This window comes from Pipistrellus hanaki, assembly GCF_964339955.1.
Source record: "Pipistrellus hanaki genome assembly, chromosome: X".
Classification (NCBI taxonomy): domain Eukaryota; kingdom Metazoa; phylum Chordata; class Mammalia; order Chiroptera; family Vespertilionidae; genus Pipistrellus; species Pipistrellus hanaki.
The window spans coordinates 44,923,321-44,949,161 of record NC_140524.1 but is presented as its reverse complement, the minus strand read 5'-3'; the positions used below and the strand labels follow the sequence as shown (position 1 = coordinate 44,949,161).

The 25,841-nt window shown below is 40.2% G+C and overlaps 1 protein-coding gene across 8 annotated transcripts in view; it reads left to right on the top strand.

Annotated features, from left to right (window-relative positions):
- The window catches only part of TMEM164 (transmembrane protein 164), a 240,633-nt gene that overhangs the window by 17,913 nt on the left and 196,879 nt on the right, over positions 1 to 25,841 (top strand). The gene's annotated exons all lie outside the window — the stretch shown is intronic.

Genomic DNA, 25,841 nt, shown 5'->3' with positions numbered 1-25,841 from the left:
GTTTAATAGAATGCTATTTAGCCTCCAAGTGTTTGATTTTTTTCATTGTTTTTATTGTAGTTGATTTCCATTTTTATGCCATTGTGAACTGAGAAGATTCTTGATATGATTTATGTCTTCTTTAATTTGAAGAGACTTTGCCTATGTCCTAATATGTAGTCTATCTTTGAAAATGTCCCACGTACACTTGAAAAGAGAGCAAAAATATTAGCAAGAAAAGTAAAATAGATAAGATGGAGCAGAAAAAGAAGAAAAAGCAAGAAAAAGATATATATGGAGAAAACACCATAGAACAAACAGATAAACCAAAAAATGCAAATAACCAACACCCAGAAAAAGGGTGGAGGGGGTCTGAATCTGTAGAGGCAGAGCTTATATACAGAAAGTATGGTTAAGGAATTGAATGAATAGTGGGAGGACCTTGGTTCAGTATAGAGGAGGCAGAAAGAGAATGAGTGGGTAAGAAGATAAGAAAGAAAAATAAATAAATAAGTAAAATGAAAAATAAGATAAAACGACAATAAATAAATAAAAATAGGATAAAGAAAAAATAAGGTGAAAAAATAAAACAAAAACACACTGAGAAAATAAATGAAACAATCCTATAGAATAAAGAGGTAATATGTGAATTGACCATCACTCCAACACACAAGATGGCTATCTCCATGTGGTCAAAGATGGCTGCTCCCATGTGGACACAAGATGGCTGCCACAAGATGGCCAGCATGGGAGGGCAGTTGTGGGCAATCAGGCTAGCAGGTGAGGGAAGTTGGGAGGACCAGGCCTGCAAGGGAAGGCAGTTGGGGGGGACCAGGCCTGCAGCCGAGGGCAGTTGGGGGGTGGGGGGAGAACCAGGCCTGCGGGGGAGGGCAGTTAGAGTGACCAGGCCTGCAGGGGATGGAAATTGGGGGTGACCAGGCTGGCAAGGGAGGGTAGTTAAGGGTGACCGGGCCAGCAGGAAAGGGCAGTTGAGGGTGACCAGGCTGGCAGGGGAGGGCATTTAGGGGAAATCGATCTGGCAGGGGAGCAGTTAGGCATTGATCACACTGCCAGGGGAGTGGTTAGGTGGCAATCAGGCTGGCAGAAGTGGTTAGGGGCAATAAGGCAGGCAAGCGGTTGGGAGCCAGCAGTCCTGGATTGTGAGAGGGATGTCCAGTGGGATCAGGTGTAAATGGACAATCAGACATCCCTCAAGGGGTTCCAGATTAGAAAGGGTGCAGGCTGGGCTGAGGGACCCCCCTTCCCCTGCACTAATTTCATGCACCCAGCCTCTAGTTTCTTTAATAAAAAAGTAAAGTAAAATAAAAACGTGAATTGTCATTTGATTCAGCCAAGTTTTAATTCCCCACAGAGGCTGATTTAAGATCCCACTCTTTTGTCTGACACTTCTCAGTGTCCTGTTAGGTAGTTAGCACCATGTTGAAGTTTCAAGTGATCTACCACTCCTCTGTGCCTATCTCTACAGCCTTGACTGCAAGCAAGTGGGACCAATCTGCCCACTTAGCCTGTCTGCCTGCTGTCAATCTTAATCTCTTAAGTAGCTGTGTCTGACTAGGCCAGTGTTTCCCAAACTTCTCTCATGATGAGAATCACCTGGTGGAGTTGTTAAAACACAGATTCCTGAATCCCAACTAAGAAGTGCTAAACTATTGTAGAATTTTTGGGAACATATAGGTAAAATTGTATACTTAACTAGTGCTCTAAGACAGATTTTATATACAGTGCACTAACTAGTGCTCTAAGACAGATTTTATATACAGAGCACTAAGTTAGGTATGCAATTTTACCTATATGTTCTCAAAAATTCTAGTTTAGCACTTCTTAGTTAGGATTCAGGAATCTGTGTTTTAACAACTCCACCAGGTGATTCTCATCATGAGAGAAGTTTGGGAAACACTGGACTAGGCTATAGGTAGAGAGGGTGCTGTATCTCATTCTATGACTGAAAGGCCGCTCTTCAACACAGTCCCTGAGGGCTCTTTGGGGCTATTCAGATTTTTTGTGTCCTTTGTATCACTCAGGGTGTAGTCTGGGTATGCCTGTATTAGTTGCCTGAGACTGTTGGGAGGGGCTGGCTCTTTAGGGGAAAAGTGGCTGCTTAGGTCTGGAAAGTCAGGGATGTTCCAGTGCTGGTCTTCTGGTCATCTTTCCCTGACCCACTCTCCTCCACAGCCTCTCCCCAGACTCTGTAAGTCTGCACCTCCACCTGAACCTCAGCCACAGGTGAGTGTATGTATTTGAAAGGTTTATGTATTGGGTTTAGCAAATAAAAGCAAAGACCAAACAGAGGCAAAACAACCGTGCGACTGCTAGTTTCTCTCCGCCTGGCACTGTGCAGTTCAGGCAGTTCTTCAGGCTGCTCCTTTGGACTCAGTCTCTAGCAGCTGTGGACTTAAATCTAACCCCCTGCCACCTGGAGCCCTTTGGACTCCCTTTCCATTGTTGAATGTTATGCTTGTCCCCAAGGGACACGGACTTGGTGCTGTGCAGCTTCCTTCCGACCCTCTTGGCTCAGTGGTCTCCCAACTCTCTTCAGCCTAGATCCCTGATCCTACTGTTCTCCAGGTGTCCTCTGCCCTTCCCAGCTGTGAATTGTCTCACCAACTGTGTCTACTTCACCAGTTGCGGGTGGATGTTATTCGATTTAGTTGTTCCTTCTATCTGCCTTGGGATAAGGCTTAGGACACGTCTGCCTATTTAAATGGCCGACATTTTGTACTTCTTTGCTGGTTCCCTTCCTTGGAGTCACACCCCCTCAGACCTTTAAACACTGTAAACCTGAAACAGGGTCAGATAGGTTAAAAATAGTTGAATTTAGGAGGAAGAGTTCATAATTTTTGGTTATATTAGCAGTAATAAAGTTGGCAGTATTTAAAAATTACTTGTAAGGTTTTGAGCATGTATTATGCTCCAGGGACTATGCTTAATATATTACCTCATTTTTTGGCCTTCCACAAAGGTCATTTTTGTCTTATATAATTATATAATTCTTCTTTGTTCTAGCTGATTTCTTCTTTGGTTTATTATAAATACTAGATAAAGGATTCTAGAAATACTTTATCAGGTTGCTGGAATAGAATGATGCCACATTAGAGCTAAAAAAAAACTTCAGAGATAATCTAATTTGACTTCTCCCTCCTTTTTCCAGATGAGCAAACAGACTCAGAGAGGTGAAGTGACTTGCCCAAGGTCACAGCAAATAGAAGCAGAGCTGGGTCTCCTGACTCCGCAGAGCTCACTGTGGTGAACTCATGGTTTCCTTTCATTCATAATCATTCCAGCATAAAAAGACTTGGACTTTTGTTTTGCTCACTAGTAATAAATAAAAATCTTGTGGGTTTTTTTTGGTGTTTTTTTTTTAATGTTATTGTCTATTGCAGCCTGGAAAGTGAGGATTGAATGGCTGCAGGCTACCTCTGTACCTGACTTTTATAGCAACTGCTTTTTCCATGTGTTTTTCTGCCTTTGCTTCTCTTTCACAGAAGAGCCTGAACCCAGTGCTCCCATTGCTGGCTGCTTGCCCTGGGCAGTTAGTCCAGAGAGACATGTGTTCAATGAGCCTGTGTCTAGAGCCAGTATGTTCTGCCATGAGAGTGGTTGTTTGGAAATGGGATCCTTTCAGCTGGAGATATAACTGAGGTCATCACTTCCTTCCTCCAAATAGAAACCTGCATTAGGTCCTAGTGAACAGTTGTATGAGTCTCCAGGGCAAGGGACCAATGTCAGAACCCAAGAACTTTGTCTAGCAGAGGTGACAAAGGCCAAGGAGGAAAAAGTTAAAAATAATCTGTCAGCCTAGTTAGGGAGAGGTCAATTCTTCTTGGTAAAGAATGAGTAGTAATAGAAAGAGCCCTACATTTAGTGCCAGCCAGACTTGGGCCTTGATTATAGGTTTCATCACTGACTAGTTGACAGAAGCTAGCTGTTTTGGCTAATCAGGAGCCTCTGAGTGCTCAACCTTCTTATATAATAAGATGTATAGTGTGGTAATTAAGAGTACAGGCTCTGTAATATCTGGTTGACATCTTGGCCCTGTCATTGTTGAGCCAGGAGACCTTGGGAAAATCTCACCACCCTCTGTGCTTTGTTTTCCTCTTTAGCAAAATGAGTTGACAACAGTACCTGCACCTTATAGGGTTGTTGTCAGCAACAGCACCTGGCAAGTAGTAAGTGGGATATATGTGTTGGCTATTTTGATTAAAGATGACACTCTTATTTTGATTACTGTGAAGAACAACAAAATTAAAGCATATTCTGTTGTGGCTGCATTGTATGTGCCCATGCTTTCTACTGGATTCTGTCAATGTGGAAGTGACAATAAAAATAGTCAAATGAACATAAAAAATGACATCAGTACAAAAAAGTAGTGACAGTGGTTTGTACCATCTGTACTAGAAAGCCCAGCTGTCACACAGGCATTACTGCAAAGAATTCCTCCACATGTGGTCGGACCTGGATATCATATACCTAGCCTGGGTCACATGATAAGACTGGGGAGATGGGAGTAACGTGGATATTATTGATAGATTATCAAGTCTCGTCTTGAGTCAAGCAAAATGTCATGAGTTCATCAAGCTTTAAGATGTGATCAACCTTCTAATAGTGAGAGCTTCAGTTTCTTAAAACATAATGTAGCATGTATCCCAATTATGTCATTTGGACATGTTTAGTAATTGTAATTTCCCATTTTAAAAGGCCTACAGATATGCTGTGATTAAGAATGGTTTCTTAGTGGTGCAAAAAAAAAAAAAAAAAATGAGTGCAAGCTCTGGAGCTAGACTAGCCAGGTTCAAATCCCAGCTCTGCTGCTTTCTAGCTGTGTGGCCTTGGGTAAATTAATTGATATCAGTGGGCCTGTTTTCTTCCCTGTAAATTGGGTTAATAGTATCTACTCATGAGAATTAAATGCATGGCTGCATGTGAAGTATTTATAGTATCTGGTACATAGTTCTTAGTAAATATGGGTTATCGCTGTTACCATCTATAAGATAGAGATGATCAAGTGAAATAAGGTACGTGAATAGTGAGCTCAAGCTAAATGGGAAGAATAATATTTTGAGAGCATGAACATCCAAAGGGTTAATTAGCTCTTTGTTTCTAGGATCAGATATTTATGGAAATTTCTTTGGTGATCTTGCAAAAAGGAAGAATGGTAAATTTATATTATATAAATGCTGAGGTCATCAAGCAATCATATATCATATCATATCATGCCTTTTCCCTTCCAGTGTGCTTGACAGCCTTGAAGCCATGTATCCCAAGTAAAGTGGTTGAAGGATTTGAAATGTAAAGCAATGATACCCTTTCTTCAGTACTCTTATCTTAGTTAATAACACTGCAGTCTCTCTACTAACTCAGGTTAAACCCCTTGAAACCTTGATACATTTCCCTTCTTTCCTTTTCTTCCCTTTCATCATCATAATCTGAGTCAACTTGAGTCTGTCCTCTCTCTTTTCTTTTTTGATTCCTATGCCCTAATTCATTTGGTTGTTTACCTTTATCATCATCATCATCATCATCCTCCTCCTCATCATCATCAATTATAGCAGTGTCCTGACTAAGTGTTCCTTCTTTGTCTTCCTATTCTGACCATTATTTTTACTGCTGCCAAAATGATTCTAGTAAAAGGAATGTGGGCCATGCCATTCTGTTACTCAAAAAACTTCAATAGCTACCTATTGCCTTATACTATATGTATACAGTATACAGCAGGTCCCCAATAACTGTTTTTATTCAATGTCTTTTTGTTATAACATTGATGAGATGCCATAGGAACTTAACTCTTATTTATATGTTAGCCTAGTGTAGCAATGGTTTCCTTATACATCATTTCATTGCAGTTTTCAGAACCTATTAACGACATTAAGTAATGGTACCTTATGGTGCCCTGGACAACTTTGCTAATCAGTCATAAACATGCTTTCCCAATGAGTCTCCATGTAGGTTCAAAATCTTTCTTAGCATAGCATTTAGGCAGCTATTCTTAATCACTTGGAGTTTGCACATAGGCTAGGGCTGGCAAGTATTATAGATAACCCTTTGAAGCCTGGATTCCTGATGATAGGATTCAGGATTTTCTATGATTTTGGTCTTTTCTTTCTGGCCTTGTCCTGCACATCCTTCCATAGGTGCCATGTACTTCCATGCTTCTCTGAGTTTATATTTTTGTTCATGCTATATCCTCAGCCAGAAATATTTTTCTTTATCTTTCTATTGAAATGCTAGTCACCATTCAAGGCTCAGCTGAGATATTCCCTCTTGTGAAGCTTTCTTCAAGCCTCCATGTCAAATTTAGGCACTTGTGTTTTAGCATTTTTTTCTGCCTTGTACTACATAATTGTTTATATGTCTTTCCAACTCTTTAGACTGTGTGTTCTTTGAATGTTAGAAGCACATGTGTAGTTTTATTAATTTTTCTATCCCCACAGCATCTAGTGCGTACTGTATTCCTAACTTAAAAATAATTGAATGTAATCCAGGCCCTTTGTTTTTTTTTCAGATGAGGAAACTTGAGGCTTAGAGGAAACAGTCATGAGTTCATTTGGGGATTTGTTGAATTTTAGATGTTTGAGAATTGAGGCTAGAATGTCTAGCAGGCAATTAAGGTGTGAGTAGGGCTAGAAGAAATGTTGATTTAGGGGGCATTTGTTTAGAGAAGAGAGAGGAGGAGGAGATGAGGACATTACGCAAGCTAGGAAGGAGAATGAAGAAAAGTATTCTGTGTACTTTTGGAGGCAGAAAAAAAAAAAAAAAGACTCAGTGATGCAATTACCCAGAAAGTGGAAGAAGACTCAAGAGAGGAAAGAGTTTCAGGAAGCAGGAGCAGGTCCTCTGTGTCATGTGATGCAAAGAGGTTGAGAACAAGAATGACTTGAGAAAAGGCAATTGGAATTGGCAAGTACAGTCTGGGTCTATTGCCAGCCATCCATCCACTTCTAAATAGTTACCCTGGGAATGTCCGTGTGTGAAGAGTTGTATGCAAGGGAGTTCTGGCATCAGAAAGAATGTTTACCAGCAGCAGAATGGTAAATCTGGCCAGCAAAACATTGTGCAGCTTTTACAAAGGAGGCTGATCTCTGTATTCTCTTTGAAAGATGTTCATGATATATTGCTAAAATTTAAAAAAAAGTTGCAGAACAATATGTATGATAGAAACCTATTCTCATAAGAAAGGAAACAAACTGTGAGTATTTTTGGATACACTGCAAAAGTGTAGAATGTACAGCTGACTTTTGAACATCATGGATTTGAACTGTGCGTGTCACTTATATGCAGATATTTTATTTTTTTTTAACAAAAATGCAGTTGGCCCTCTGTATCCATGGGTTTTGCATGCATTGATTTAACCAACTGCAGATGGGAAACAGTATTTTTGAGAGAGAGATTGGGAAACAGTATTTTTGATCCACGGTTGTGAATCTGCAAATTTGCAAGGCTGACTATGTGCATTGATCTACACCATTTTATATGAGATTTAAGCATCCATGGATTTTGGCATCTTCTGGGGGGTCCTGGAAACAATCCTCTGTGATACCAAGGGATGACTGCATTTTGGGGGAGTCAAAAGTTATACGTGGATTTTTGACTGGGTGGTGGCTTGGTACCCCTAACAATTATGCTGTTCCAGGGTCAACTGTATACCAAATACTGCTTACGCCTGAGTGATTAGGGGAAGGACACTCACTTTTTACTTTATACTTTCTGTATTGTTTGAATTTGGTGTAACTTCATATTTCTTCAGTTATTAAGAAAAAATTATTTTTAAAATATATTATTGATTTCAGAGAGGAAGGGATAGGGAGAGAGAGAGAAACATCAATGATGAGAAAGAATCATCAATTGGCTGCCTCCTGCACGCCCCCTCCTGGGGATTGAGCTTGCAGCCCTGGTATGTGCCTTGCCTGGGAATTGAACCTTGACCTCCTGGTTCATAGGTCATTGCTCAACCATTGAGCCACGCTGGCCAGGCAAGAAAAAGTATTTTTTAATGAAAGAGAAAAAGATGATTGGAAGCCTGGGAGAATACTTTCAGTAGAAAAGATGGATGAAGGAAGACAACTCATGAGAGATCTGGCAACTGAGAACACATGTGTTTGGAGGCTGTACTTACAGGAAGCTTACTATCTGTGTGTCTGATGGAGGTGAGGCAGGGGGCATGGAGAGAATTCTGCTGGAATGAGGCAGCCACCCCATGCTCAGGAGGTTCAGCTGAAAGGGGATAAGATAAGTAGAAGGGGGAGGAAGTGGCCAAAAGGCAGAGGAAGTGCAGGGGAGGGGGGAGGAAGGGAGGGAGGGCTGGCTGGGTGGTGAACTGCAGAGGCAGTGGAGAGCACTTATAGCTGAAAGGAAAAATCAGTATGAGGCTCAGTTGAGAGGGGACAAATTAAGTATCAATTTTAGGAGTAGAGAAGCTTCCCCCAAAAGGATGAGATCTCAGATCAATTAAGCCTCCAATAAATGGAATGGCTGCGGCATAGGCTGGATTACTTAATTGTCTTCTCTAATTATATGAGGGGTAAGGCAGCCCCTTTTGTTTAAGTTTTAGTTGCCCAAACTGCTTTGGCAGTGGCAGATTTGTCTTAATGGCTCAAAGATTAGTCTCGTGAGTGACCAAAATGGAATTGTGTCTCTTGCAGGCCTCTGAGTTGTCTGCTGGGCCTGTCACTAAGTTTAGGACTAGAAGTGGAGGTGGAGAAGGTGAAGGTCAGGAGTCCTCAACCCTGGCTGCACCTTACAGTCACTAAGCAATCATTTAAAAAATGCTAATGTCACCCTGGACAGTGGCTCAGTGGTTAGAGTGTCGGCCTGTACACTAAAGTGTTTTGGGTTTGATTCCTGGTCAAGGGCATGTATCTCCATTGCAGGTTCAATCCCTAGCCCCCAGTCAGGGCACATGCTGGAGCAACCAATCAATGATGTGTCTCTGTCATATTGATGGTTTTTTCTCTTTCTTCTGTCTCCCTCCTCCTTCCCTGCTCCTTTCCACTCTCTCTGAAAATCAATGGAAAAGATATCCTATTATAAAACTAATGTCTGTTTCCTTCACTTCATTCTTATACAGTTGTCTTGATGGGGGCCTGGACATCAACATTTTCTAAAACTCCTCAAGTGATTCAAATGTGCAATCAGGATTAGGAACTACTAGTGTAGAAAGCTGTATTAAATGTTTTCTGAGCCTACACTGGCCCTTGGAAGGTCGTGTGTGTGTGTGTGTGTGTGTGTGTGTGTGTGTGTGTGTTGTATAGTATCTCCACACAGGTATTTCCTCTGTATTCCCAAAGCCTTTGAGTGGGCTATTATTAATGAAGGGCTCATCCCATTGCATGCTAGTTAGTTGCTAGTCTTTGGGAGAGATCTGAGATCTAAGATGTGATAGCAACTGCACTTAGTGAGCTTCGCACCATGCTAGGTTAACTGACCCTGACTCATACAGCTTGTAGGATGGATGCCAGCAATAGGCCCAGTTTGTCCCTTTTCCAGTAGAGAACAGAACTCTTGGTACCTAGCTTTTTTTTTTTTTTTTCTTTTTAATGCAATGCTTTTTTTTTTTTTTTTCATTAAAAGGTCAGAATAGCAAAATCAGACATACTAAAAAAGTCTGGTGGGAAAGAGATTCCAGAACTGCCTGGCATGATAAATCAGGCCCTGTGCAGCTAATCTCTATAATGCAACATTTATTATGCAATCACTCCAGGCCTAGCATCATTCTAGGGACTGAGATACAAAAGGAATATCAGGTATGGTTTCTGCTCCCCAAGGAGCTTATTATCAAGGCTCATTTTTAGTCTCATTACTGCATTTTTGGTTGCATTTTATCTGCAGAACTTATAATAGGAAAATGCTGGAGGTCAGAGTAGCTTTTCTGAGTTCCTGTAGTTGAAAGCTCTTCATTTTGCGGAGGGAAAGAAGCCCAGAGGGGGAAGCTACTTGTCCAAGGTCACACCACTGGGAATGGCAGAGCCAAGGCTGGCAGGCCAGGCTGGTTCCCTTTGCGGTCCTATTACACTCTTCTGTCGATCAGCTGAAGGACAAGGGAACCTAACTGTTCATGTTGAAACTTTAATAAAAATTCAATTTTATACTTTATGCTTCGAGGCTTCCTGATAGTGGAAGGAGGGTGGTTTGAATTTTAGTCTTTCTGAAAACCTTGCCTGTGGAGCGCCAGCTCTAGTCACCACAGGAATTATAACTCAGTCTCAAGAGGCATAAAGATGGCTAACTTTTCCTTGACTGAAATAACCATTGACTCTAGACCCTCAGTTTTTAATTATGGTACCTTTCTACTTTTTCTAAGGGTCTTTCTCATGCTTAGAGTGTTTTTGAATTTTCTGCCTCAGTCATTCCCTTAAAAAAACATTGTGAAACTTACTGTAAAGGCAGGAGGTACCTGGACTTAGGTGTGGGCCCGAGAATTTGTGCAGTGGGGTGGGTTCCTAGTGGTGCCAGCATAGGCTGGTTGTTTTCTTTGTTTCCTGTCAGTTCCCAAGTCAGAAATTCACTCCAAATATGAGGATTTCTCTGAACAGTCAGGTGCAATTCAAGGTAGAGATACTGGGTTCCTTTTCCCAAAGCCCTTGCCCTACAGAGACAGGATGAGGAACTGCTCTGCCTTTCAGTTTGCCAGGTTGTGTTACTAGTCACTCATAATATTTAGAACAGTTACCATGTGCCAAGCACCCTGTAGGATCAATGCTGTTATTGGCATTCCCATTTTACAGATGAGGATAAGGAGATTTAGAGAGGTACCATGCTCCCATGCTCATTGTCTCACAGTGAGAAAGTGGCCAAGCTGATATGGACATTCAGATCCAGCATTGTTAACTACTAGGCTAATCTAGGTTAGAGTTCTGTATACAGTTCTTTTCCACTGTGGAACAGACTGTGTCAAGAGACATGCCAGTCACCAGCACTGATGAGTTCCCTTTCATCCTCTGGGATTCATTTTCTGCATCTGTAAACGAGAGATTTGGATCAGATGGTGTCTGAGATCTCTTCCACCTCTGACATTTGCTGACACTTTGTTTCATTTCTCACTTCCTGGCAGAATAGAAAAGTCAGAGAGCTGGGGGAGGGACCAAAGGCGTCAATAAAAGGCAAAAGTGGGGAGAAGCTAACACTGTTTCTGGATATTTCAATTTACCTCAAATGGCTTTACCATGTTTAGGAAGTTACACATTGTTTTTGTTTTCCGTCAGGAATTTATAATGAAATGGACTTTCTTTTCAGTTAGCTTGTTACCCATATGAGAAATACTTGCTTTCCTGCCCTATCTGATTTGGCTCAGTAGATGGAGCATTGGCCCGAGGATTGAAGGGTACTGGGTTCGATTCCAGTCAAGGCCACATACCTCAGTTGCAGGCTCAATCCCTAGTCCTGGTTGGGGCACGTGCAGGAGATCTCTTTCAATGTTTTTCTTTCTCTATCTCTCCCCCTTCCTTCAACTCTGAAAACCAATGGAAAAATATCCTCTGGTAAGGATTAACACAAACATACTTTCTTTCTTAAAGTGGCTATAATTTACTTTCAGGTTTTGTAGTCTCTAAAACTTTCCCTAAAGATTAAATAAATATAGGAAGGTAATAGGGCATTTAAATAGGGGGTGCTCATGCCAAGACCGGTTTGGCTCAGTGGATAGAGCGTCGGCCTGCGGACTGGAAGGTCCCAGGTTTGATTCCGGTCAAGGGCATGTACCTTGGTTGCGGGCACATCCCCAGTGTGTGGTGTGCAGGAGGCAGCTGATTGATGATTCTCTCTCATCGATGTTTCTAACTCTCTATCCCTCTCTCTTCTTCTCTGTAAAAAAATCAATAAAATATATTTTAAAAAAATATGGGGTGCTCATATTTTATTGTTATAGGTTAGAATTACTAGAATTGATGTTCTATTTTGCAAGAGGGCCTGAATCTAAACTGTAAGTTGTACATACAGCAGTTATCTCCCCTCAGAGTTTTTTTTGTTTTTTGTTTTATTTTTTAAATATACTTTGATTTTTTACAGAGAGGAAAGGAGAGGGATAGAGAGTTAGAAACATCGATGAAAGAGAATCATCAATCAGCTGCCTCTTGCACACATCCCACTGGGGATGTGCCTGCAACCCAGGTACATGCCCTTGACCTGAATCGAACCCGGGACCTTTTAGTCTGCAGGCTGACACTCTATCCACTGAGCCAAACCGGTTTCAGCTCCCCTCAGAGTTTAAGAACAGGTATATACATAGTTTGATTTAGTGTAGTTTACATTTTAGTGGTCTGTTTGTCATAAAAAAGCAACTTATAACACTTAAGGTTAATAATCTGTCAAATCTATGTGGTACTACAGTTAGATTACTAGCTTTGATCTTAAAAACATTTGTATGTTATTGTTGGGGTGTGAATATTCTTGAATCTAGAGGCCCTTATTTTGGATGGCGTGTATGTCAGCTTGTATCATGCAGGGCTCTTGGGGCTGCCCCTAAAGCCAGGCTCTTGTCTCCTCTTCTGCCCATTCAGATTAGTTATTACCAGTAGGAGGAACAAAATCATTGACATGGGGACAGGAAGGGGAAGTCCTGACAGGTGGCAGCAATGGGTGGCACATAGTACTGTACAGGTATTAGCCTCCTACTCACAGTTCCAGATTGAAGCCTTGGTAGTAGTTACCAAGTCACTTTGCCCAGCAGTGTTGCCACACAGCAGGAATTAAAATCCTGGTGATATCAAAACCCAAGAGAAACATCCTGTTCTTTAAAAAAAAAAAAATTAAATTGATTTTTAGAGAGAGGGGAAAGGAGATGAAGAGAGAAAAAAAACCCCCACACATTAATGTGAGAGTGGAACATTGATTGATTGGCTGCCTCCTGCACACACCCTACTGGGGGGATTGATCTTGTACTCCTAGCATGTGCCCTGACCAGGAGTTGAGCCAGCAACCTTTCAATGCAAGAAACAATACCCAACCAACTGGGCCACACTGGCTAGAACTAACACCTGTTCTTTAGCTACCAATCCTGTACCACAACCTGATTTTACCTTATTTTCATCAGGGTCTAGGTAAGCCCATATGTGTGTATGCTGTGACCATGAGTATCCTGGGCTTAAGAAACAATAAGTGAATTAAGGCCACACAGTGGCAGTAGTCTGGTGGGATTTTTCAAAATATTGCTCAGTCAACTATTCAATGGAATGGCACCAGCATTTTTTCTGGCTATATCGCAAGCACAGATTTGGATATCCTGCTGTTTTTCTGACTTTCACTCTTCTCTTCACATGATTGTTTGCATTCCCATTCTCATTTTAACTTCTGGCCTCAGAATGAGTATTAAAATCCATAGCTTCATATATGTAGTACCTACTTCCTTCCTTCATTTCAGGAACTAGTCCCCTTTATTTCTTTCTCTTCTTCTAGTTTTGTTTAAGTCATTGGGGTCAGACAGATCTGGGTTTGAAGCTAATTTCTGTCACTCATGAGCTGTGTGCCTTTAAGCAAGTCACATAATAACTGTCACCCTGTTTTCATTTATAAAATGTGGCTAAGAATTCTACCTATCTCATCACATTATGTAGAGAATGAACTGAGTTAATAATATTTGTCAAGCCATGCGAGAAGTACTTGGTACATAGTAAGTGTTAAAAAATATTAGTTACCGTCTTCCTCCCAAGAAATGGAGCCAATGACAAAAGCCTTTCTTTCAATACCTCATTGCAGCTCTCTGTCAGTAGTTTGCCCCAATGGGCTAAGGTTTGCCTTTTGATGATGAAGAGTAGCTGTCAAGAACTCTGGATTTCATCTTCACAGGAAGCTTGAACTTGTTGACTTGCTGCCAGTTAAAGAGTTGGTAAGATTGGGGAAGACATCTCAGAGAAAGGGTGTGAACTTCTGGTAATTTCTCTGTAAACAGAAGGGTATGTGCATAATGACCTGTATATTGGGTGTGAGACTTCACTGCCCAGCCTTAGGGAAACATGGGTGAGTTTCATTGGGTCCTGTGACAGGTGGCTCCCAGACTTTTTACCTTTGAGTTGGCTTGGAGTCCAATAGTTGAAACCTTGGATCTCTTGGTGATAAGCCTATTAACTACTTCTCCACAGTAATAATAACACCTTATATTTATTTCCCTCTCTCTTTGTACCAGGCCCTTAAGTGCTTTGCTTATACTAACTTATTTAATCCTCATAAAAATGCTAGAAGTTACATAGCTAGTGATAGCGTTGGGTCTAAAAACTAGGCAGTCTGATACCAGAGCCCAAGGACTTAACCAACATTGTATAGTCTCTTGTAGTTTTTTCCTCTTCTTAAAACATATATGTTGTAATTGTTAGCTGCACATTTCCAAAAATTCAATTGATTTTTGTTCATTATTTTTGTATCTACCCTGTTTCCCCGAAAATAAGACAGTGTCTTATATTAATTTTTGCTCCCAAAGATGTGCTAGGTCTTATTTTCAGGGGATGTCTTATTTTTCCATGAAGAAGAATATGGTACACATTTATTGTTAAATGAAAATAAAGGAAATTTATTACCTGTATAAGGTACAGTAGTACGGTAGTTGTCAACACACATCAGACAAACGTGAATCCTACAGTATCAAGAATTTACTCATTTATTCAATGACAATCATGTCACCATCTTCTGGAACATTATCATAACAATCCAATTCCTGAATTTCCTGGTGAATTTCTTATGACTCTATTTCTTTCAGAATCAGTGGACTAAATCTCTCATGTTTAGCCTGGGGGGGGGGGGGGAGCCTTATTTTCAGGGGGATGCTTTTATTTCACTCAGAAGGAAACCTGTAAGTAGGTCTTATTTTCGGGGAAACACGGTAACAACCTGGCTAAATGCTTTTAAGTTAATTATAGTTAATTTATCTGAGGATTGTTTTGGGTTCTCTGTGTTGATGTTCATAATCTGCAAATGAGACCTTTGTCCCTTCCTTTGCAGTGATTATAATTTTTAAATCTTTTTTTATAAAATTTATTGAGGTGACATTGGTTAATATAATTATATAGGTTTCAAGTGTACATTTCTATGATACATGGCCTGTATATAACATTGTGTGCTCACCATCCAAACTCAAATAATCATTTGTCACCATATATTTGACCCCTTTTACCCTTTAATGACCCCTCTTCCCTCTGGTAACCACTATACTGATTGATGTCTATGAGATTTTGTTTGTTTTTCTTATGTGTTCATTTGTCGCTTTTAGTTTTATATATGAGTGAAAACATATGGTACTTAATTTTTTCTGTGACTTATTTAACTTACATTATATTCTTAAGGTCCATCTATGTTGTCGCAAATGGCAGTATTTCATCTTGTCTTATGGTTGAATAGTATGACATTGCACATATGCACCACATCTTTATCCAGTCATCTATCAATGGACATTTTGGTTGTTTCCATATCTTGGCCACCGAGAATAATGGTGCAATTATCATAGGGATGCATATAAATGTTTTCAAAATGTTCTGGTTGCTACCCAGAAGAAGGGTTGCTGGATTCTAACTAGAGGCCTGGTGCACGAATTTGTGCACCTTATATCCTTGCTGTTTAGAAGGATACCTTGGCCTGGCCAGTGATCAGGCTGATCTGGGAGGTAGGCCCACCAGGGGGAGGGGTCATGGGAGGTTGGCCACTGGCTGATTGAGGCCGGCTGGCTGAGAGGAGGAGCAGTGGGAGGTTGGCCGGCCAGCCAGGGTATAGGCTGTGGGAGGTTGGCCAGTGAGAGGAGAGGCTGTGAGAAGTTGGCCGGATGCAGAGGTTAGCTGTGGGAGTGCACTGACTACCAGGGCACAGCCCATGCATTGAGCATCTGCCCCCTAGAAGTCAGTGTGCTTCATAGTAACTGGTCAACCAGTTGTTCCAGTTGTTCAGTCTTTTGGTTGGTTAGGCTTTTTTAAATTTTTTTATTTTTAAATATATTTTATTGATTTTGTACAGAGAGGAAGGGAGAGAGATGGAGAGTTAGAAACATCGATGAGAGAGTCATCGATCAGCTGCCTCTTGCACACCCCCTATTGGGGATATGCCCACAACCAAGGTACATGCCCTTGACCGGAATCGAACCTGGGACCCTTCAGTCCCCAAGCCGACGCTTTATCCATTGAGCCAAACCGTTCTCGGCTGGTTTAGACTAGGGGCCCAGTGCACAAATTCATGCACCTTGAAAGAAAGGCTGTGAGGCTGTGGTGGGCACAGGGGTGAGTCTGTGGGCACAGGGGCGGCTCTTGGCCCATCCTCCATGCTCCCACCTGGCCCTTCCCACCACGGCCCCCAGTTTCCTGTCTGCTAGCAGTCCAGCTCCCATTGTCACCACTAGTAGCACCAATGGTACCCGCCCCGATTGCCCCTCAGGAGCAGGGGAAGGTGGAGAAGCCCTGAAGGGTGATTGGGGCAAGCAGCCACCGCTTGCACCCACTGATGGTGCCAAGTGATCAGGGCCAGTGCTGGACACTGGCAATGGGTGTGAGCAGGGCCAACGCCAGCATCAGGTGTGAGCACCAGGTGGGACTGTGTGGCAGGAGAGCAAAGAATTTTCATTGATCATCAGCAGCTCACCCTGATGATAGCAACTGGTTCTCTGCCTTGGTCTGGCACCCCCACTCACCTGGTCCACCATCCCGCTGCAGCTGATGCCTGCCATGTTCTGTGCATGCCCCCTGGTGGTCAGCGCATGTCATAGTGACTGGTTGTTTTGTTGTTCCTATTAGCCTTTTAATATATAGGATGTTTAATAGAAATGGCAATAATGATTATCCTTATCTTGTTTCCTGTGTTAAAGGATATGCTTCCAGTGTTTGACCATGAAGTCTGATGTTTGCTATAGAGTTTTTGGTTGATATCTTTTATCAGACTATAGAAATTCCCTTCTATTCTGAGTTTGCTAAGTTGTTTTGTAAAATCATTTGAATGGATATTGAATTTTATCAAATTTTTTTTTTTCATCTATTGAACTGATCAGATTGCTTTTGTTCTTTAATTTTTCAATGTGGTTTATTACATCAATTGTTTTTTAAATATCAAACCAACCTTACATTGCTGGAATCTTACTGCCTTGGTCATGAAATTCATTAGCTTTCTTATTGAATGTGCTTTGTTAGTATTTGATTTTGTGTTTTTACAGCTATATTCATGAATGAGTCTGGCTCTAGTTTTCATTTTCATACTGTCTCTTCATGTTTTGGTATTAAATTTATGCTAGCTTCATAAAAAGGGTTGAGTAGTGCTTCCTCTTTTTCTAAACTCTGGAATAGTTTGCATGAGATTGGAGTTACTTGTTTCATGAATGCTTGCTAGTACCTGTTGACAAAACTATCTGGGCTTTTATGTTTTTTGTTTTTTTTTTGGGGGGGGGGAGATTTTGGACTATTGATTTAACTTTTTTAATGATGATAGGAATATTCAAATATTCTATTTATTTTTTAATCAGTGTTTATGTATTTTTTAGGAATGTGACTATTTTGTCTAAATTTTTTAATTTATTGGTTTTAAATTGGTAATATATTCTTTTTTTAATTTTAATTTTTATTTTTTTAAACATATTTTATTGATTTTTTTACAGAGAGGAAGGGAGAGAGATAAAGAGCTAGAAATGTCCATGAGAGAGAAACATCGACCAGCTGCCTCTTGCACACCCCCTACCGGGGATGTGCCCGCAACCAATGTACATGCCCTTGACCGGAATCGAACCTGGGACCTTTCAGTCCACAGACCGACGCTCTACTGCTGAGCCAAACTGGCTTCGGCAAATTGGTAATATATTCTTAACTAAAGAAACTGCAGAAAATGCTACAAAACTGCAAAAAACACTAATTTGAAAAGATATATGCACCCAATTGTTCATTGCAACATTATTTACAATAGCCAACATATGGAAACAAACGTAAGCGTCCATCTGTGGATGAATGGATAAAGAAATTGTGCTATATGTATATACAGCAAAATAAAACCTTGCCATTTGAGACACCATGGATGAACCCTGAGGGCATTATGGTAAGTATAAGTCAGAGAAAGAAAATACCATATGATCTCTCTCCAGTATGTGGAATTTTAAAAAAGATATAAAAACCTTTTAAGCTCATAGATATAAAGAACAGATTAGTGGTTGCCAGAGGTGAACATGTGAGTGTGTGTGTGTGTGGGGGGGAGAGGGAGCAGTGTAGATGAGATGGGTAAACTATTTTTGTTTATGTTTAATTTAAATAAAAGACTTCTTCAATATAAAAACTACAGATATTGGGAAGATGTTTTCACCCGTAATATCACTTATTTTAAAAAAAAAATATTTTATTGATTTTTTTTTACAGAGAGGAAGGGAGAGGGATAGAGTTAGAAACATTGATGAGAGAGAAACACCGATCAGCTGCCTCCTGCACACCCCCTACTGGGGATGTGCCCGCAACCAAGGTACTACATGCCTTTGACCAGAATCGAACCTTGGACCCTTCCATCCGCAGGCCGATGCTCTATCCACTGAGCCAAACCGATCAGGGCCATAACATCACTTATTTTTAACAACCAATCTCAGCAGAATTTTATAAGCTTTATTTATCATTTATAGGAAGCTATTTGGTATTTTTAATCCTCCCTATAGTATGTTAGTTTTCTATTTAGTTAATTTCTGCTACTTAAAAAAATTTGTATATTTCATATTGAGTTTTATTGCTTGTTCTTTTTCCCCCAAAATTAAATTGGATGCTTTGTTCATTTATTTTCAGACTTTTTTTGTTTCCCTATGAGCATTAAAGGTTAATAATTTTGTGCTTCCCACTGCTTTGGCTAGATCCTACAGATTTTGATGTGTAGTATTTTATTATGTTGTTTAGTTCCAAGTATTTTTCATTGCCACTGCAATTTCTTAACCCATGGATGTTTAGAAGGATTTTTAAAAAAAATTCTAAACATTTCATTAGTTATCCTTTTGTCATCAATTTCTAATTTAATAACACTGATCAGAGAATGTGGTATGTGTGATCTGTTTCTGAAATTTGTGAGACTTGAATTTTAGCCCAGCATGAGACCAATATCCACTAAATCAACCTTGTTAATTTTGCTGCTCTTTGATAAGTCTACTACCATTTATTTCCCTGCTTACTTTTATCAATTATTGGGAGAGTTGTTAAAACTTACTAACACAAGGTGGATTTATCTATTTCTCTTTTAGTACTGTCTACTTTTACTTTATGTATTTTGAAGTTTTGCTATTAGGTGTAGTAAGTTAGTTTTTTACACTTCTTTGTTATATCCATTTATCAAATGTTCAATATAGGAGTTCTCATTGCAATTTAGCTTGTAGATAGATTAGTAAGGATGACTTGGTGAAAGCAAAAATCCCCCTAGGTGGCCTGGATAAATTGAATTTTGAGCTCCAGGGAAGAAACACATTCAAAATCAGAATTTCCCCTTCCCGGTTATAGAATTAAATTCTTAAAGCAATTTGATTTTGCCAAACAAAATTATCACCCTTATATCCTCAAGTGCCAGAGGATTTTGTCTTCATTAAAGCATTTTTGAAAACCTGTATTCCTTTTCAGTTGGGTGAGAGGTTGGGAAGGAAAGCTTTGTTTCTCCTGGGCCTCATGGACATTACTGTTGGTTAGTCAGCCAGGTTTTAGACCCTTTAGGCATTCTTTTTTCTATTGCCAGGCATTTTCTGTGGGACTTGGCCCAAATCCCATTAGCTCTCTGCCTTTTAGTTTCAATGGCTGTAATTATGTGGGTAGTGCTCATTCCCCTTCCACCTGACAGGGGTGAGGTGTGCAGAAATTGATATAATAGTTTCATGGGGGTTCTAAATAATTCATCAATTCCTTGCTCACTCTGCAGAAAGAAAATAAAGACTGTAGGAGACAAGTGCTCACAAGGACCAAGCAACAGAAATGATGGCAACGACTACACCTTTTATTACATTTCAAATAGATTCAGACTACATGATGCTGGAAGTCATAGTGACAAATTATATTTGGTCACATTTGGGGGGAATGAAGCTTTTCAGCTCCAGCTCTTGAGCCTATGCGGTACTGTGAAATCTCATTTTCAGGCTCTGTCAGGGCAGCCCCGGATTCTGATTGTATCTCCTAAATAAGCATGCAGAGCTGGTCCTCTTGGCTAACACCTCCATCCCTCCCAGAGAGTTTCAAAGAAGCCGTTAGGTGAGCTATTTAGGACCCCTGTTTCTGGCTGCCCTTTCCTTTAAATAGAACAACAGTTGTCTTTCTCCCACTGCATTTTCAAAAATAAACCATTACTTTTTTTGAATTTGGAAATAACATAAATTTAAAAATCATAAAAATATAGGAATGTGTAAAGAAAAAGTGAAAGGTCCTGGGAATCCATCTCTCTGTCCCCATTCTCTTCTTTTTAAAGACCTGGCTAATTTCAAAGAATCTGTCCTCCCCATCCTCTGATTCTTCAAATTTTCTTTTTTCACAAAAGTATAGTGTAAAAGAAATTCCAACCTAATGGTGGGAGAGGTAGGGGTTCTAGATTTTACAGAAAATGGCTGCATAAAATAAAGGTCAGAGTTTGAAGGAACTGGATTTGGAGATACCAATTGTTCATCCTTATTTACAAATGGATAAATTATAAGGCAGGGAATAAGACTTTAGGTCCCCATACCCTGATCAGCTGTGTTTATGTCTGTCAGGGGGATAGGTGAGTAAGAGGCACAGTCCAAATTAGATTATTTTTGTGAAAGTGCTTTGTAAACTATAACATGCCCTACAAATATGAGATTATCATTACTATTGGTGCTGGTTGTGGGTGTGGTCTCATGTGTTTGAACAGTTTGTTAGTATCTGTTAGGCTACTGCACAAGGAACTGGCAAAATGGTACCCTGTACCTCTATTGTTACTTCTGTTTACAATTCCAGAAGTTTATTTAATTGCCCTTATTAGCTTATTGTGTACCACAGCAAAAGGGTAGGAAGCAAAAGCCAACCTTAGGAGAAAGAACTTATTACTGATATACATAGTTGAATAACCCACCTAATTTAGGCAATTGAAGCTTATTTGCATTGATCACCGAGTAGGACCTTAAATACAGTGAAGTGGGTGACAGCACTCCATAAACTGTAAAGCTGGGTAATAATGCAAAGGATTGTTGTCATCATGACTAGACATATTGGCTGTCACCCAGCAGCTTAGCTGTGATTTGCTTCCAGGCAGTTCCACAGGGGTCTTATAAGCTCCTTTCCAGCGCAGGTGCTTAAAAATGCCACAGAAATACAGTCCCCTGATAACTGTGAAAGTCAGGCAGCTAAATGTAATAAGACATTTGTCAAGAAGATAGAAGATAATGATTGGTAGACAGATAGTTGGTAGACAGATAGTTGCCTGCTGAAACAAAGCCTGTATTGAACTATTTTTGAGTGGGAAGAAGCATTGCTATGACAACAAATTACTTATATTTGATTTAGAAGAAGGAGAGATGTGCAGCTTAATGGTTCAGAAACCTTATGAGAACAATTGTTGGCGCTGGGTATATGTTAAAATATAAAATGTTAAGTATGATCTGTTAAATAATTGAGCACCTTGGTGTATTATGTATCCTCTCTCTCTTGAACCAATAAAATACAATATAAATACATGCGAATTGTTCTGTTTTATAATGTGCCCCAAATGAAATTCACAGCCTTAATTTGCTGAGATATAAAAAGCTATGTGTTTAAAAATGAAACAAAAAGAGAGACATATTTACTGTATTTTTTATTCCATCCAGACCTGGAATTATGGTAGTTTGGAGTTTTTCATTCTGGAGATGATTGATTAAACTTTGTGATGGGTAATGTGTTTATTTGAAAGGAAACTACTCTTCAGACCATTTCCACCCTTTCACTGTGTTTATGTCTGAGAAAATGAATAAACAGTGGTTTGTGGATCTGGTCATTGGCAGTGTATCTGGGAAAGTAGGCCTGAGGCAGGTGGTAAAGGCATGGAGAACCTGGAGAAGGCCTGTGCATAGAGATGCAGGCTTTCTCTTAGAGACAGCTGCTTTTCCTTCATAAGGATCAAACCGAACAGATGGCCCCTGTTCTCTGGAGATAGGTTTTAGCGTTTTCTTGTCCAGGTTCTAAAGGTGGATAGATATAGAGGGCTCCTTGAGGGTTCTTGAGATAGAAGCTTTAAATACTTTTTATTCTCTCCTTTTGTGCCTTTCTCCTTCCCCTTCTCCCCCTTAAGCCAAGGTCATTTTCCTGTGTACTTCTAGAACTGAAAGTAAAGTAGGAGATAGGGGAAAGATTGGAAAACAAGTACTGACTTCAAGAAGAGAGGAATACCACCCTAAACTTTCAAACTCTCTCTAGGGAAAAGCCACAAATTTGCATATGGCCTTCCCCTTTCTTTGGAGGGCAAAATTTGATTGGTTATTACTGCAGGGAGGAGACCATTACATAGGGTTTATTCAGAGGAGGAAGTTTGAAAACAATAAGCCAAATCTTAAGCTCATTTTCCCTTTCAACTGAGGAGTGGCCTAGAATCACAGCTGTTGATGAATCACAGATTTGGCCTGGCACACAGTTTAAATTCCATCTTCTTAAATGGTCTGGTGTTCTGTGGGCATCATGCCTGATCATGTTCCACTCTACTCAGAAACTTCTAATGTTCAGTTAAAAAATAACATCTTAAGTTGTTAGCCTGGTCCTTGCTTTTCACAATGTGGAAATAAACCTTTTAGAAAAAGGTTGCAAAAGAAACACATACTCATTATATAATATTTGGAAAACACAATGGTTGCCAAACTTTTTCTGTAAAAGGCCAGATAATAAATATTTTTTTCTTTGTGGGCCATGTTACCTCTGTCACTACTCAAATCTGTCATTGTACCACAAAATCAGCCATGGACAATGACAGTATGAAAAAGATTGTATGTGTTTGTGTTCCAATAAAACGTTATATACCAACCAGTTATATACTTACCAGATTTGGTTTGTGGATTATAGTTTACTGAGCCCTGTTATCCTATATAATAAAGAGCTAATATGCAAATGGTTGTCTCACCCTCATGTCACACCTGAGGCCAGGCCAGAGAACTTGAGTCCATGCCACCCTGCCCTGGTGCCGGGGCTGGTGGAACTGAGGCCACACCCCCTGCCTTTTGGGGGTCTTGATGGGGAGCCTGAGGCTGTGCCCCTGTACCTGACAGGGCTTGACAGGGGACCTGGGGCTGTGCTCCCCACGCAGCGGGGATTGATGGGAGACCTGAAGCTGCGCCCCCTGCCCTGCGGGGCTTCACGGAAGTGGGGCCGGCCAGGTCTGGGTCTCGTGCAATTTTAAGGCTGGCACAGATTGGCAGGTACTTGACTCTGGGTCCTAGAGTGCACCCCAGACTCTGATAGGAGGGAGATTTTCATATATGTTTTACTAATTGTCTTTCATCTCTGACACTTCTATTATTGAGAAAGGGCAAATAGCAATATTAAAATATTTCCTCTAATTAATTTCCTTTTAATGTGCACAAATTTTATGCATCAGACCACTAGTAGAGAATAAAACTCACCCATAATCTGATTACCAAAATATTAACATTTTTGCTTATTTTCTTACTTCTAATTTAAATTGTTTTAAATGGATGTGACTATGTATTGTATACTACCAATTTTATGCCCTGATTTTTTTCACTTGTTCTCATAAACATTTTACATGTCATTTAAAACTTATGAGAAGCATAATTCTTTTTAAAAATTAATTAAATTAAATTTTATTATTTTTTAACTTAATAAATCTTTATTCAGATTATTACAATTATTTCTCTTACCCCTCCCCCCCATAGCTTCCCTCCACTCAGTTCCCACCCCACCCTCTGCCCTTACCTCCCCTGCACTGTCCTCATCCATAGGTATATGATTTTTGCCTGTGCTCTTCCTGCACTCCCCACTCTCCTTTCCCCCTGAGAATTATTAGTCGATTCCTTTTCTATGCCCCTAATTCTATTATATTCACCAGTTTATTCTGTTCCTCAGATTTTTAATTTACTTGATTTTTAGATTCACTTGTTGATAGATATGTATTTGTTTTTTTTTTTTTTTTTAATATTTTTTTATTGATTTTTCACAGAGAGGAAGAGAGAGGGATAGAGAGTCAGAAACATCGATGAGAGAGAATCATCAATCAGCTGCCTCTTGCACACCCCCTACTGGGGATATGCCCGCAACCAAGGTACATGCCCTTGACCGGAATCGAACCCGGGACCTTTCAGTCCATAGGCCGAAGCTCTATCCACTGAGCCAAACCGGTCTCGGCAGATATGTATTTGTTGTTCACAATTTTTATCTTTACCTTTTTCTTCTTCCTCTTCTAAAAGAATACCTTTCAGCATTTCATATAATACTGGGATAGTGGTGATGAACTCCTTTAGTTTTTTCTTATCTGTGAAGCTCTTTATCTGACCTTCAATTCTGAATGATAGCTTTGATGGGTAAAGTATTCTTTGTTGTTGGTTCTTTCTATTCTTTACTTGGAATATTTCTTGCCACTCCCATCTGGCCTGCATAGTTTCTGTTGAGAAATCAGCTGACAATCTTATGGTTGCTCCCTTGTAGGTAATTAACTATTTTTCTCTTGCTGCTTTTAATATTCTCTCTTTGTCTTTTACCCTTGGCATTTTAATTATGATGTGTCTTGGCTTGGTCCTGTTTAGATTTCTTTTGTTTGGCGTTCTTTGACCTTCCTGAACTTGTAAGTTTATTTCTTTCACCAGGTGGGGGAAGCTATTGGTCATTATTTCTCCAAATAGGTTTTCAGTCTCTTGCTCTATCTCTTTTTTTAGCACCCCCACAATTCTGATGTTGGTATGCTTGAAGTTGTCCCAGGGGCTTCTTACACTATCTTGAAATTTTTGGATTCTTTCTTCTTTTTGCTTTCCCAGTTGAGTGTTTTTTGCTTTTTTGTATTTCATATCTTTGTCTTGATTCTTGTGTTTCTCTAGTCTGCTGTTGGGTCTCTGTATAATATTTTTTATTTCAGTCAGTGTATGTTTAATTTCTAGTTGGTCCTTTTTTATATGCTTGAGGGTCTTGCTAAATTTATCGGCCTTTTCTAAGAATTTTTTGAAAAACATTATAACCGTTGTTTTGAACTCTATATCTGGTCGTTTGATTTCCTCCATTTCTTTCGTTTGTGACCTGTTTCTTTGTCTCCGCATTTTCACTGCTTTCCTGAGTTTGTAGGGTGGATTTTTGTGCTAGGTGTCCTATATGGGCCAGTGGGTCAGCCTCCCAGTTACCTAAGGTGGACACTCTTGGTACACCCCTTTGTGGACTATGGGTACAGCCTTGTTGTGGTTATGTCTTGATTTTTGTTGGTATCACTGGGAGGAATTGACTTCCAGGCCAATTGGCTGTGAGTACCCCCTGTGTCTATAATAGAAGAACTGCTGTGCTGGAGACATGCTTATGGGGCAGGACTATTTTCAGTGGGGCTTTGGTGCTCACTAAGTCTTCCTCTTGAATGTGTGACTTATGGATGTGAGTAGTTGAAATCTGGTGTTGTCTCACACTGACCACTAGATACACTAGTTTCTGAATCTCCAATGGGGTGTGCATGTCAGCTACTGTCTGAGGCCACCCAGCAGGAGCTATGGTGAGAACTACAGTTTTCTCCTCTTTGCTTGGGGTTTGGAGGTTTTGGAGCTGTCTGACCAGAGCTGCAGTTTATTAGGTTAAGCTTTGAAAGGGCAGGCCATTTATATGCAAAATTAGCACATATTACACTACTCCTCTCTTGCATATATTGTATAGCACTGCCTTGCTCTATAGAAGTTTCTGTGATGATAAAAAAAAGTTTTATATTTGTGCTCTCAATACAGTAGCCAGTAGCCAGTTGTGGCTATTGTGCACTTGATAGGTGGTTACTGCAACTGA